The sequence below is a fragment of the Lepidochelys olivacea genome (assembly GCF_965140295.1).
Source record: "Lepidochelys olivacea isolate rLepOli2 genome assembly, chromosome: 3".
Classification (NCBI taxonomy): Eukaryota; Metazoa; Chordata; order Testudines; family Cheloniidae; genus Lepidochelys; species Lepidochelys olivacea.
Genome location: NC_140413.1, coordinates 190,691,727 through 190,705,721, shown reverse-complemented (window position 1 = coordinate 190,705,721; position 13,995 = coordinate 190,691,727).

The following is a 13,995-nucleotide window of genomic DNA, read 5'->3' as shown; positions in this document are numbered from 1 at the left end:
AATCAGGATGGCCCATTTCAAACAGTTGACAAGAAGGTGTGAGTAACAGTAGGAGGAAAATTAGCATGGGGAAATAGTTTTTAGTTAGTGTAATGACTCATCCACTCCCAGTCTTTATTCAAGCCTAATTTAATGGTGTCCAGTTTGCAGATTAATTCCAGTTCTGCTGTTTCTTGTTGGAGTCTGTTTTTGAAGTTTTTTTGTTGAATAATTGCTACTTTTAGGTCTGTAATTGAGTGTCCCGGGAGGTTGAAGTGTTCTACGATTGGTTTTTGAATGTTATAATTCTTGACATCTGATTTGTGTCCATTTATTCTTTTGCGTAGAGACTGTCCGGTTTGGCCAGTGTACATGGCAGAGGGGCATTGCTGGCACATGATGGCATATATCACATTGGTAAATGTGCAGGTGAATGAGCCTCTGATAGTGTGGCTGATGTGATTAGGCTCTATGATGGTGTCCCCTGAATAGATATGCGGACAGAGTTGGCAACGGGCTTTGTTGCAAGGATCGGTTCCTGGGTTAGTGTTTTTGTTGTGCGGTGTGTGGCTGCCTAAAGTCACAGTGAACATTTCTCTGTATTCATTTCTTACTGAAGGATGTTTTCAAGAGCTGAATTCTAGTGCTAGATGGGATGGCATGGAATGGTATAGGAAAGAGGTGTTGTATGAAGTTGTATTTTTAATTTTCTTTATAAACATACACTTATTTTTGGCTATGCTTTTATGACCACCCAGTTATGCTTTTATCTACACCCAGTTAAAAAGATAGTGTGGAGCAAGAAAATAATTGTGACTTCTCTGTTTAAGTTTATGGCTACCTTTAAAAAGGAAAGAAACGAAAACTAAGGAATTGTGAGACAAACCACAAGGATTTTATTAAGCAGTAAAAGTTCCAAAGATTATATTATTGTGAGTTATGTGAAATATTTAATATTTATTCAAATACAAACTCCAAGCCAAAGTTATAAGGAAAAAGACTTGCTTGTTGGGCAGAAGTTGATATTTTGAAGCAGTATGCATTTCCAGTACTCCTCTCAGAAGCACTGAGTTAAGGGCTTGTTGCTACTTGAAACTGTGACTCTCTTTCTTTCTCTTTGAAAATAAATATCACCTAAATGCCTCTTTTCCTTCTCCTGCCATCCCATAGGAGAACAAGGGGTTGAAGCTCGTATTTGCAGAAACAAGCGGAGTTAATAATATCCATTGTGAAGCTGAGAGAACGAGAGTGAGGTTATCAGCAAATCAATGAACAAAAATTGGTTATTTGAAGGATTAAAAGGATCTAACAATCTCCACGCCCCAAATATGATGCCTGGTACAGAAAGGAAAGGTACTACAGCAAAGTCATTGTATTACCAGTGCAGAAGTCTCTCTTTCTCTGTTTAGAACTTCCTGGTTGGTCAGGCTGGGGCTTACAAAAGGGAACCGTTCATGTCCAGACGCATTGCAGGCTTCTGGCAAAATAGCCAAAGCTCATGAAAATTTACACATTTCCTGGCACCCAGCCAAGAGTACTAGTAGAACTTGGCTTGGATTTTCTTTCAGTTAGAAAAGCCATTTTTTGGCGGGAGTTGGGGTGGCAAGTTCCCTGTGCAGGGTCACAGCAGCAGAAATAAATAACAGTTTGGGTACAGAGAGCAATTCCTATAATTATATCTGTCAGATGATTTATAATCAGCATATTTAGCACAGCCTGTTACTCTCCGGTTTTTCTTTGTGTGCTGTGGGTGTTGCTGACATTAATGCGAAATAGCACCTTGACAAAATTCTGACTGTTGCTATGATGGTGATGTAGGGAACCTTTGAGGGGTTTTTGTGGGTGTATTTCCCAGCATGCCTTGCCAGGTTCAAAAAGATCCAAATTGGCTTGTGGATTTACATTTTATTTTGAGGCTGTCATGGTCCAGAAACAAAAGGCTGGGGAAAATGGAATCATCCTTTATGATTTGTGACAAAGCTCTCCTTGAAGACAAGGTGTGATTCTGTATTTCTGACACAGGATAAAGACCTTTCTCTCTCCTCTGCCTCTTTAAAGCAGGATTGAAAGTAGCCTCCTGCCAGTCAACAAACTGTGTGTCATTTCCTTCCCTCTGCGAGTCTCACTCTTTCCATAGCACAGACTTTCAAATTAACATTTTCAGTTCATTAAAGATATTTTTGAAAACATTTAGTTCTGTAATACCAGGAGCTAATCTGGAACTGGTCAAACTCATGCTGGAAATGAACAATATTAAAATCTCTTCATTTCAAAAGCACACTTTAAGCCCACGAGGCTGCTGCTTGCTCATATCACAACAAAGCAAACCCTTTTCTTTTGCTGCTGAAGTTCCGAACACTGTTAACAGTGATTTCTTCCCCCACTAATCTCAGAAAATATGTAGGGGAACAAGATTGCAATTCTAATATTCTGATACCATTTTTGATGGCTCTCTTTAGAATGAGGCTCCCTCCCACAAATGTGCCTCTTTGTCTTAGTCTCACTCATATCCATTGCAAACTCCCCTAGGGTGTATTCTTGTCTGAGTCACTGGGGAGCAATGGATGTAAATTCTCTTGGATCAAGAGGAGAATATAATACTCCCTACCCCAGTGACACACACGCTTCATGCCATCTAGTTTAGAACAACATGTCAGAGCTTTTACTCATCACCAAAGGAGCAGAGTGGGAGCACTGGCTGTGCTCATAATATGCGGATACCTTTGTGGGATTTGGTGGTCTGGCACTTGGGAATTCAACATGCTAAGAGAAAGATTGAGCCTTCACTTTACTTAGGGTAAAATTTTCCCTAAGTCCCATTGGCTTTCATAAACCTCCTCTCCTTCTGAGGTCAGTAGGAGCAGGGTTTTGGGTCCTATGTAGGATCTCTGTGTAGGAGTGGATATAGACTGTATCTCTGTCTCCACATATTGCTGCTCTTTGGGCTACTCTGCTTCTTACCGTGAGAAGTGTCATGGGCATAGTTTCTTTTAAAAGGAGAATATATGGTCATAAGGTACATTTAAATACCATTATTCACATCCGAAGAGCCTAAAGCCCTTTTGGAAGTGGAATCACTTTACCCACGGTAGAAATGCAGCCATCTCTGAGATGAAAAGCAGAAGTTGTTTAACAGCAGGTATTAACATCGCACAGCCATGTGTAGGAATTAGTGGTGAACCCAAGCTGCAAAGTTTGGAGCTGGAATTAGAGCCGAACTTCAACAAACTTCAGGACCATAAAGGCCAGCTGCAGAATTCAAATCTGGACCCAAACCTTCCTAAAGTTTGGCAGGCCAGGGAGTTAGATTTGGTGTTTGGCTCAGGCCTATCTCTCGCAGGAAGTGAAGAATAACGTATGTATAGGCTTGGCAGAATTAATTTTTTTTTATAATTTCAGTGGGTAATATCAATGCTTATTTTTAAACATTTTTAAAATTTGTATGTTTAAATTTTTGCAGTTTTGCAAAATTATGGGTTTCAAGTATTTTTTAAATTGATTTAAATTTTCACAGTTGTGGAAATTATGCAGGCGAGGGTCGACAATAATTACTTAATGACAGTAGTTATTGAGATTCAAACAATTAAAGCTTTATAACTCTTAAAATACAAATTGTTAACATCACAGGTAAAAATATACAAAGTAAATCCTTAAATCAATCTCTAACTCTCTAGCAGCATTTTTCTTACTTTGCATATCTGTAAATTTCGATTATTATAGATGGAAATATTTTTTCATCAGTTTGTGTTTATGGTGAAAATGATGTTTACCAGCATTTACTGATAAAAATTAATCATTCCAAGTTTACTTATGCAGTTAAAGCTGCAGAGTGGATTTTAGGTAAGTAGCACATAATTATACAGGAAGAAACTCAGCCAGGACACCAGGATCAAAACCATTTCTCTCATGAAATGTGCAAAGGGATCTTTAACAGACATACAATCTTTAATGACCCCACAGGGTCAGGGCTTTGGATTTACATCTCATCTCAAAGATGGCCCCTGGATCACAGATTCAGTGCTGACTCAAGGGGAAGAGAGCTATCTCTTACTTCCAAGCACCCAGAATTATTTAGCTTATAAGTTCTGATGGTCACATTGATTTTTGGGTGAAGGTCACAGAGGGCTTTTTACTGGACAAGGATTTTCATAGGACACTCTTATTTAGTTTATGTATTTCATCTGTTATGCATTTTGGAAGGTACTTATTAAACTGTAGTTGGTATGTGCAGTAGAAAGACAGTGTATTTTATTGATAATTAATAAATAATTATCATAATGCAGACTGTAAATTCTCAAACTCTTTGGGGCAGGGACCATGTGTTTGTACAGCACCTAGCGCAATGGGGCCATGGTCCTCACTGGGCCCTGTGGCTGCTACTGTAATATAATTCTACTAGTATCTCTCTCTCTCTCTGATTAGGTTCTTATATTGAGCCCACCACTGCAATGCCTGAGTGCCTCTTTACTAAGAATGTGGAACACAGATTTGCAAGACTTACTCACATGGGTAGTTCACTCCCACACGTGCGTGTAATTGACTGCCAAGGGACTAGTCACTGGAGCTAGGGCTATGTATGTGTGTAAATCTTGGTTGGATTTTATCACTAGCTTGCAAGTTCTGCGGGGCAGGATCCTCTCTCTGTTTGTTGTTCAAATTCATCTGTCAATTGACATGCATCGTAGAAGTAATAAAGAATACTTCTTAGCAGCCACAAGGTATTCTCCTTTGCTCACTTCCCTAGATACACTGTCAATGAACAAACAAACAGCAAAGAAGGAAAACCCACAGAGGGAGCTGCTCTCTCAAGTTTGGGGTGGACAGAGATGGCGAAGTTTAAAATTCGGTCTACACCAGACTTTTATCCTGAGGGTTTATACTTTGCTAATCCAAACATCAGTCTCTACCTTAGACACTCATCAATACACATGCAGAGTGGAGAAACCTGTCCCACTTCTTGTTTTTAAAAAACAACTTTAGATATTTGAACAGTAGAGGGTGGATTAAGGAACATTTATATTATAGTGGAAGACATTCAGTAGGGGCCAGACTGGGGAGCCCTTACTTACAGCGGCGAGCATTTACTCACTGAAGGTTTCTGTGGGATTACATGCATGAATAAGTGCTCACCAATATAACAGCTTCCTAATCTGGCTCTAAATCTGCTACTAGCCATAGGAATGTAACTGATACAGTTGGGCAAGTGCCCTCACCTGTCACCTCCTGGATTCAAGTCCCTATTAGTTGTCAAATTAAAATATGTTTGGTATAGTTACAAGCCACTCTAGCTGTTCACCTGTTTACAATACTCATAAATATCCATCAGTTGCAGGTATTTCTAAGATACCCATCTCTGTGGTACTTAGAGGCTGTAGAGACACCCTGGCAAGAGTAAAGTCAGAACAGCAGGGGATGGAGGCTGCTGCTTAAGATTTAGGGATGAAAATAAAGGGAAAATCTCATAGCTGAATGAAGTCCCAAACATGGAAGAAAAAAAGTTTCCACTCCATATAGGGCCTCAAGCAGTGGAGAGTCCCCTTCAGGGAACTCTGTACCCTCTTGTGCATTGTGAATCAGTTACCCGCATGGCAGCTCCTTGGACTAGGACACAGAGATAATGGCAGGTGAGGTCTTTGCCAGTATGGCTCCACTGGGACCAAAACCCAATGGAGGGCTTGTACAGCGGGCTCCATCTGCTACTACTTCTTCCCAGGCCCTGCACTAGCCGGAGTAGTACTGCTCTTTTCCCTGCCAAAGCCACTGCAGCACTTTGCCAGTACTTGTGAGAGGCTTCCATTCCACAGGCCCATGTTCTGCTGACTGAGCAGTCCGTTTACTGGGGCTGTGTCCCCCTCTGGGGGATCTGGTCCCAGGTGAGTACACGTCAAGTGACTCGTCTCATTTGGTTTTTCTTCACGTGTGCATAATTTAGCCCAGTTGAAACCTGAACTGAGAGCCCCTAAGGAGAGGATTTTCTGTATCTCGGAAAATCAAACAGATAAAGCAGTGCAAATATGGCATATATATTTTATATAGTAAAAGTTTTGGGGGTTGATCTAAAAGACGGAAAGCAATTGGCTCTAATTTGGCACTGTGTCCAGGTTAGACTGTTCTACGTAGGCCTATGTACTATTCATGTTGCTTTCCCTTTGCTAGTCTCTGTGTGCATGAGGGTGAGCTTTGAGTTATATGGTGAAGGCGTTTGTCCCCCAAGTGCAAGCGTCTAATTAGATCTGACACACCAGAGGCATTTCCCCGATATTTATGCTACTGTCTTTCAATCTTTAGAAGCATTTAGTCTCGTGGGAGGCACAACAAACAATGTCAGAAACAACATAAAATTCTCCATTAGCCATGACCCACAGGAAAAAAAAAATTGCATGACTTTTATTAGGCACACTAAAAGTGAAAGCAGAAGGGTGGGGCTGGGTTTGTCGATCTTTGCTTGTAGGAAGAAATAAAATGGCTCATTTAAATTCTTAAGAACTGCATAGGAGGCAGAAGACACAATGAGTATCTTAGAGAAGAAAGGCCATCAGTTGAACAAACTAATCACATGGTAATCAAAGGGGAGTTATGCAGTGCCTACTGAGAAGTACTTTAGAAGAAGTTCCAGCTAGGCACAGTAAAGACCCTATCAAGTGACATCTTCAATAAATTATAGATTAAATAAATAGGAATAAAAGAACATGTAGCAAAAGGGGAGAATGGCTTAAAGACTTTCCTAAACTCTATATGCTCTGAAATTGTGCTGCCATATAGTACTTCGGAACTGCCCTGGCTCCTTGAAGAAGACACTTACCAGACTTGTCACCATTCAGGCTGGCCTTAAAACCACAAATACATGCATGTGCTTTCCCATGCACACATACTGCTTGCTGCAGGCATGTTCTAAGTGCATTGTCCACAGGGGAGTGACACTTGGAAGTTTTGTTCATGTGGCTATTCAGTTCTTCAAGAAAGTGAATAAGAATTGAACAGAACTCATCCCAAGGGGAAACCAATCCACCGGGATTGGAACTAGAGCACTAATCAAAAGCCTTCTCTTCCCCATCCTGATTTGGGAGATGCCATGAAAGCCCAATAAGTCACAGTATACTGAAATCTGACTAAAAAGCATGCTGAATAATAACAACAGTGTAATAGAAATGTGACTCAGTAATTATACTTGTGTAGCATTTCTCATCTTTAATGTACTGTACAAACATTTGCTAATTAAGCCTTACAACACGTGATGTAAGCATGTGAGTTTTGTGAGCCACATTTTTACAGATAAACTAATTGTGATCAGTTTGCAAATAAAAAATAAAATGTTATTTGCAATAAACAAGCAACATACCAGGTTACAAAGGCATATGGGAACAAAGTCTGCAAACTATCAGACTATTAATACTAAGCTTTAAAATGTACAAATAAAAGTTGCTGGTAAAATAAAACACAGAAGAAACAAATATGCTTTTGAGCCTATATGTGTTTGTAAATTATTTAAACTGTAAGGCTAAATTCTTCTCTGGTGTAACTCCATTGCCTTCAATGAAAGTACAGCACAGAGGAAAGTGGCCTGAGGGAATAATTACCTCTGCAGAGAGAGGGAAATCACAGAGACTGAAGAGGGGATATGAATTAAGGCCTGCATTTTCAAAAGTAACTAGTGATTTTTGGATGCCCAACTTGAGACACTGTAAAGAAGCTTAATTTTCAGAGAACAGGCACACTGCCTCTTTTAAGGAAGTTGGCAAGCTATACAGTGAGGCACCCAAAATTGCTAGTTTAAAAGATGTAGCTGGAAGCCACAAAAGAATACCTATGGGTAGAGAGGAAATGGGCTATGTAATGACATCTGCAGGCTTTCCAGGGATATATTCCCAATCTTAGATGGAGGTAAACTCATGTCACTGTAGAAATCCCTGCCTTCTAAGGCAAGCATATCTGGGAGTCACATCTTAGCATCATAATAAGCATGAATAACAAAACCAAGAATCAGATAGAAAGGCCTGGTACTGGGGATATTTATTTCTGCTGCTCCTTCCTGTGTCTACATGTATTGCCACTGGGACATCTTCAGCAAAGAGCACTACTCAGTCAGCAGGCAGCTGAACCAGTGTCAGCTTTAGAAAATAACTTATTCTGATCCAATTTTTTTTACTATTGGCACCTTAACTATATTTTAAAATAAATCATTACTTGCAGTCAATTTAGGAAAGGCCCTTCTGTTAAAAATGAATTGCTTGCAAAATTTCATTGTAGAAAAGGCAAATCAAAGTGTTTGAGGAACCTGAGCATAAATATCTGTTGCTTCTGCCTTTTTTTAAATTCTCTTTTCTGATTTAAAAAACGAAGGCCTACAAATTACTTATGCTTTTGAAAGCAAAGAAAGCAACCCCACCCCCACAAATATAAACGGATAGCAGATTTTTGTGGCTGAGTTATAAATCCTTGGGAATAGAAAGAATAGAGGGATCCTAATGGGAGCTCTGACACAACCTTAACTGCAGTATAATGTTGCAAATACGTTGTTATTGTAATAGCAATCCTCCTTTATAACAGGCTCAGTGCTTGACCCAGACCTATTGCTTTCACTTTCTTCCTCAGCTATCACTATGAGCTTTGTCACTCTTCTCCATAAACCAGGCCACTCGGGGAAAACACTGTATTTGATTGGCACAGATATTTGCACCTCTATTTGATTCTTTCATTTCTGATTGGCTTTGTAACAGCTGCTCTTTCTTGCAGGTGGCATAGACTGTAAGTTGTTTTTGGTATTTTTTGGCATTCTTACTAGGGTAATAGCTGGTTTCCTTAAACAGGCAAAGACTGGAATAATTTGTGATGGTCAAACCTTGGAAAGTTGAGTTCAGGTCCAGTAAGATAGCCATGTAAAAGTGTGGATGTGTATCCAAAGCCCTGGGTCTGCAGAATCAGGCTGGAAATTTCCGTGTTGTCAAGTCTTGTGATAATTGCTGTTTTTTCTAAAAGCCCCAGTTCCTAGTCTTATTATATGAGAAGCTCACTTTTTTATTCTTATTTTTATTTGTTAAATTAAGTTTCTAGCCCTCATGGCTGTAGAGTAAAGCTTGGAAAACTGAATCCTAGGAATGCAATCCAGAAAACAAATTACCCCCGCCCCCCAATTTATGATTTTTTAAAAATCATGAATTTTAAGTGAATCTCATAATTTTGTGGGTCTGATGCATGGTTTTTGAACTTTTGGGGTTGCCAATAATGAAACCTCTATCACAATGTCCAGAAAACAGATGTCTATTTTCAGGTCTGCTGGAGCTGTTGCGTACTCAACACTTCTGAAAATCCTCAATCCAGCAAAGCACATTAAATATGTCATTGGGTTCATTCAGCTGCTTAAAGCTAAGCAGGTGCTTAAAAGCACCTTGTTATGTCGGGGCCTTTTTAGGTGTCTACATATACATTTCAGCGCCTAACTTTAGGGGTCTCTTGTTTGAAAATGGGCTCACACAAGATGGGAAATACAGTCACTGTGATGGTGGAAGCCACCAGGCGGAGCGTTGCACATAGTTTGACAAGTTCTTTTTCCTGAGCACTGTTCAGGCTTTGAAGAATGCTATGTTGTCAGTTTCGTGGTTCAGTTCCTTTTTGGAGAAGCTGTTGTAAGCAGCAGGGTGGTCTCTCTGCCTTAATCTAACTGGGATCAATTCTTGGGGCAGAATTGCTCCCTGGGAATCAGACATAGTGTTCTGGCCAACATTCCTGAAAGAGGGGATTGCTGGCATGCATGTAACTGCCTCTGTTGAAGGACTGGTGTAAACAAAATTAGTTGCACTCAGAAAATACCCAAACTCCACATCACTGGCTATCTTGAAGCACATGAGTAGTTCCAAGCCAATGGGACAATTCCTGTGCTTAAAGACAAACATGTTGTCATAAATATAAAGGGAAGGGTAACCACCTCTCTGTATACAGTGCTATAAAATCCCTCCTGGCCAGAGGCAAAATCCTTTCACCTGTAAAGGGTTAAGAAGCTAACGTAACCTCACTGGCACCTGACCCAAAATGACCAATGAGGGGACAAGATACTTTCAAATCTGGAGGGGGTGGAAAAAGGTTTTTGTCTGTCTGTGTGATACCTTTGCCAGGAACAGATCAAGGATGCAAGCTCTCCAACTCCTGTAAAGTTAGTAAGTATTCTAGCTAGAAAATGCATTAGGTTTTTCTTTGTTTTGGCTTGTAAATTCACTGTGCTGGAGGAAATGTGTATTCCTGTTTTTGTGTCTTTTTGTAACTTAAAGTTTTGCCTAGAGGGATTCTCTATGTTTTGAATCTGATTACCCTGTGAGATTATCTTCCATTCTGATCTCACAGAGTTGTTCTCTTACCTTTTTTTTGTTCTTCTAATAAAATTCTGACTTTTAAGAATCTGATTGGGTTTTTGGGATCGTAAAAATCCAAGGGGTTTGTGCTCATCTTGTTTATTCTCAAGCCTCCCCAGGAAAGGGGGTGTAGGGCTTGGGGGGATATTTTGGGGGAAGATGTCTCCAAATGGGCTCTTCCCGGATTGTTTATTACATCGCTTGGTGGTGGCAGCGTACCAGGTTTTTAACCTAAGCTAGTTCCCAAGGCAAGAAAGAAATCTGTGCCTTGGGGAAGTTTTCCCCTAAGCTGGTAGAAATAAGCTTAGGGGGTCTTTCCTGCAGGTCCCCACATCTGTACCCTAGAGTTCACAGTGGGGAAGGAACCTTGACACATGTGCTCAAGCCTCTTGCTAAATCTACAGCTGACTGAACATAATTTTTAGAATCTGGTCTCCAGTTTAAGTGCCTGCAATTACAAAGTCAAACTTTTGCTTTCCACAAGTAGTTTGTAATATTTGCCTAAATTTACTCTTCCTCTGAACATTCCTGCTTGCAAAATCACTAGCTAGAAAGGGAACACAAAAGGGGGCTTCACCACAGTCACAGCAAATGTATTAAAAATGTGTGTGAATATTTGTGGAAATTCGTTTTGCCTCTATGCAGAACACAAACTTTTCAGTTCTTGCAAATTAATAACAAAAGTTAAATGTAAAAGTACAGTTGTAAGTATCTGTTTTTCTGTTTCTCAGAAGCTCTTTGAAATCCTCTCTTTGTCACCCAATTTATTAAAATTGCTTTTTATAGCTTCCCACTTGGATCTCTTTCTCCTGTCTGTATTCAGTTAAAATAAGTGCTAAGAAGTGCAAACAGGGCTTCATCCACACTCCATTTACTTTGCTCTCTTTTCTGCATTTTGATAGTTTGGGAAACAAATTGAAAGCATTTTAAACTAGTTGATTATACATTCGCTCATTCAAACTTCTACGAGCCTTATGTTTTTTAATTGCCTAAAAGTACTGTTGTTATTATTATTTATTTATATTACTGTAGTGCCTATGAGCTATTCTCTTTGGGTCTACTCATGTGAGTAACTGCTCCCCAATGAGAGGAAGGCTATGTCTACACTACCAGTTACGTTGGTAAAATGTATGTTGCTCAGGAGTGTGAATATTCCACCCCTCTGAGCGACATAAATTACACCGGCATAAATGCTAGTGTGCACGGTGCTATGTTGACAGGAGAGCTTCTCCCACCAGCATAGCTACTGCTGCTTGGTGGGGGTGAATTAATTATGTCAACGGGAGAGCTCTCTCCCCTCGGCATAGAGCGGCTACATGAGAGATATTACAGTGGCACAGTTGCACGGGTACAGCTGCTCTGCTGTAAACTCTCTAGTGTAGATGTAGCCAACAGGTGACAATGTGGCCTTTACTATTTTTCTGTTTTTTCCATGTTATCACCTTATTGTAATTACTGTTAACTATTATATGCTTATATCACAATAGTGCGTAGGACAACAACTGAGATCAGGGTTCCTTTATGCTAGGTGCTGTCCAGACACATAATAAGAGAAAATCGCTGCCTCAGAGTTTATAATCTATAAAGACAAGACAGTATTATCCCTATTTTACAGATGGGGGAATCATGGCACAGAGAGATGAAGGGTATGTCCATGCAGCCCACAGCAGCAAGCTTTCCTGGGCTGACATATATGAGTTAGCAGAGCTCCTGCTAGCGCCCTAAAAATAGCTGTGTAGCCAGTGCTTTGAAGCTGGGCGTGGCCCAGAGCTCCGGTGGGTTATTGTGAAAATTTGGCCTGATAACTCTAATATTTGCACTCATATAGCTTCTACAAATCTGACTCCCACTGATGAGCACTTACCCACATACATCGTTCTACCGGCGTCAGTGGACCTACATGTGTGAGGAAGCACTAAACAGTGTTGGTAAGGTTTGAAGGCAGTGAGTACAGAAGACATGATTTTGAACTCCCTCACACCAATTTTGCAGTGGTGTAATAATGCCGTTGACTTCATAGAATCATAGAATATCAGGGTTGGAAGGGACCTCAGGAGGTCATCTAGTCCAACCCCCTGCTCAAAGCAGGACCAATCCCAACAAACTTTTCAATCCCCAACTTCAGTGGAATGACTCCTGATTTACATGGATATAACTTGAGATAGCAGCAACACAAGCTTTAACAAGCTTCGGAGTGACCTTACTGCAGTTCCGGCAAAGATTTCTGAAGCCAATGTGGTGGTTGCATGTACTCCTCAGCTATCAGCATTTGGTCCCATAGCCGCTGAGTGCCTCCTTACAGGACCTGTGCATGATCAACTAGTATTGACATCAGCCTTAACTTATATTGATGTAGATGATATGCAGCGCATACAGCACCATGCCAGCAGTATTCAGCATCTCTCAAGATCAGGCCCCCTGATACAGACTCAGGCTTGAGAGCTGACACTTTGGCATAAACAATGTAACTGTTATGGAGGAGCAGTCTGACTCCAGACTACCTCTCTCTCGTGGGTAGCCCTTATTTATGCCATTAATAAACATCCTTCCAAATAATCTAATCTGCTGGCTAGTTAGCAAACACAAACAAGTCCTCTGCAAAGCACACAATGCAATGTTGTTTAACTTTGCGCAGATTTGGGTACTTCAAGTAGAGAGACAGTCACACAGCTCCATTTTAGAAACAACATAGGTTTTTTACACGGCTTTCTTTAGTCCTCTTTTCTTATCCTTAATCGTCTGATTTCTGTTTATCTCCCTGTCCTAATTTGTTCTCTTTTGAATGTCTCCATTCACTTTAATTAAGCTCTTCGTTGGCAGTGTCTTTAAGAAAAAAGGCTTTGAGGTAAAGAATCTGTCTGTGTAATGAAAGAGGGTGGAACCAGAGGGGTGAGGTTAGAAATGTTCTTGCCAACTGCTGCAGTTAAAAGAAAGATGGATCCTCCTGTGGCTGCAGGACACCAGCACAGCACTTGTGTGCCTTTTCCCTATCTTTGTAGGAAAGCACACTTGCTTTCCAGGTGGATTTTCCTAAGTACTTACAGCTCTAGAACTGCCATCTGTAAGTACCTTAAAACCAGAATCAGGCCCGCTGTCTGAGGAAATGTATTTTATTGGCATTTAATTCACTATCCTTTATAAGCTGCTGCATTTGAGATCTGATTTCACAAGGTGCTGGGTGTCTTCAACTTCCACAGACTTCAATTGACCCATTGACCATTGAGATCAATGAGCATCAAGGAAGGTCAGCATTTAGCAAGAGGTGGGCAGCTTCTTACAGCACCTTAGAAATTAGAGATGGGCTCATGCTGCAAAGTTCAGCGCTAGCTCTGAATCCAGACTTCACCAAAATGTAGGGATGTTGGATACAGCTGTCTTGTCTTGCCCACTGTAAGGACACGGTCCAGCTGTGTTGTTCACATCTGGATTTGACTTTGTCCATCTGGGGTTTTATACAGCCAAGTTCAGGTCCACCCTAACCGCGGGCCATATAAGAGAGGCCATTGTAAATTTTCATTGAAGGTGACTATTTGAAACTTTACATATGGAGTCGGGGATGTAACTTTGAATAGTGAAAATTACCTTTCTAAATTCATCCATGAGTTAAATATTAGAAACCATGTGTCTGCCCTGATGCTATCATACTGGAGATGAAGTACCAAGTGTGATATAA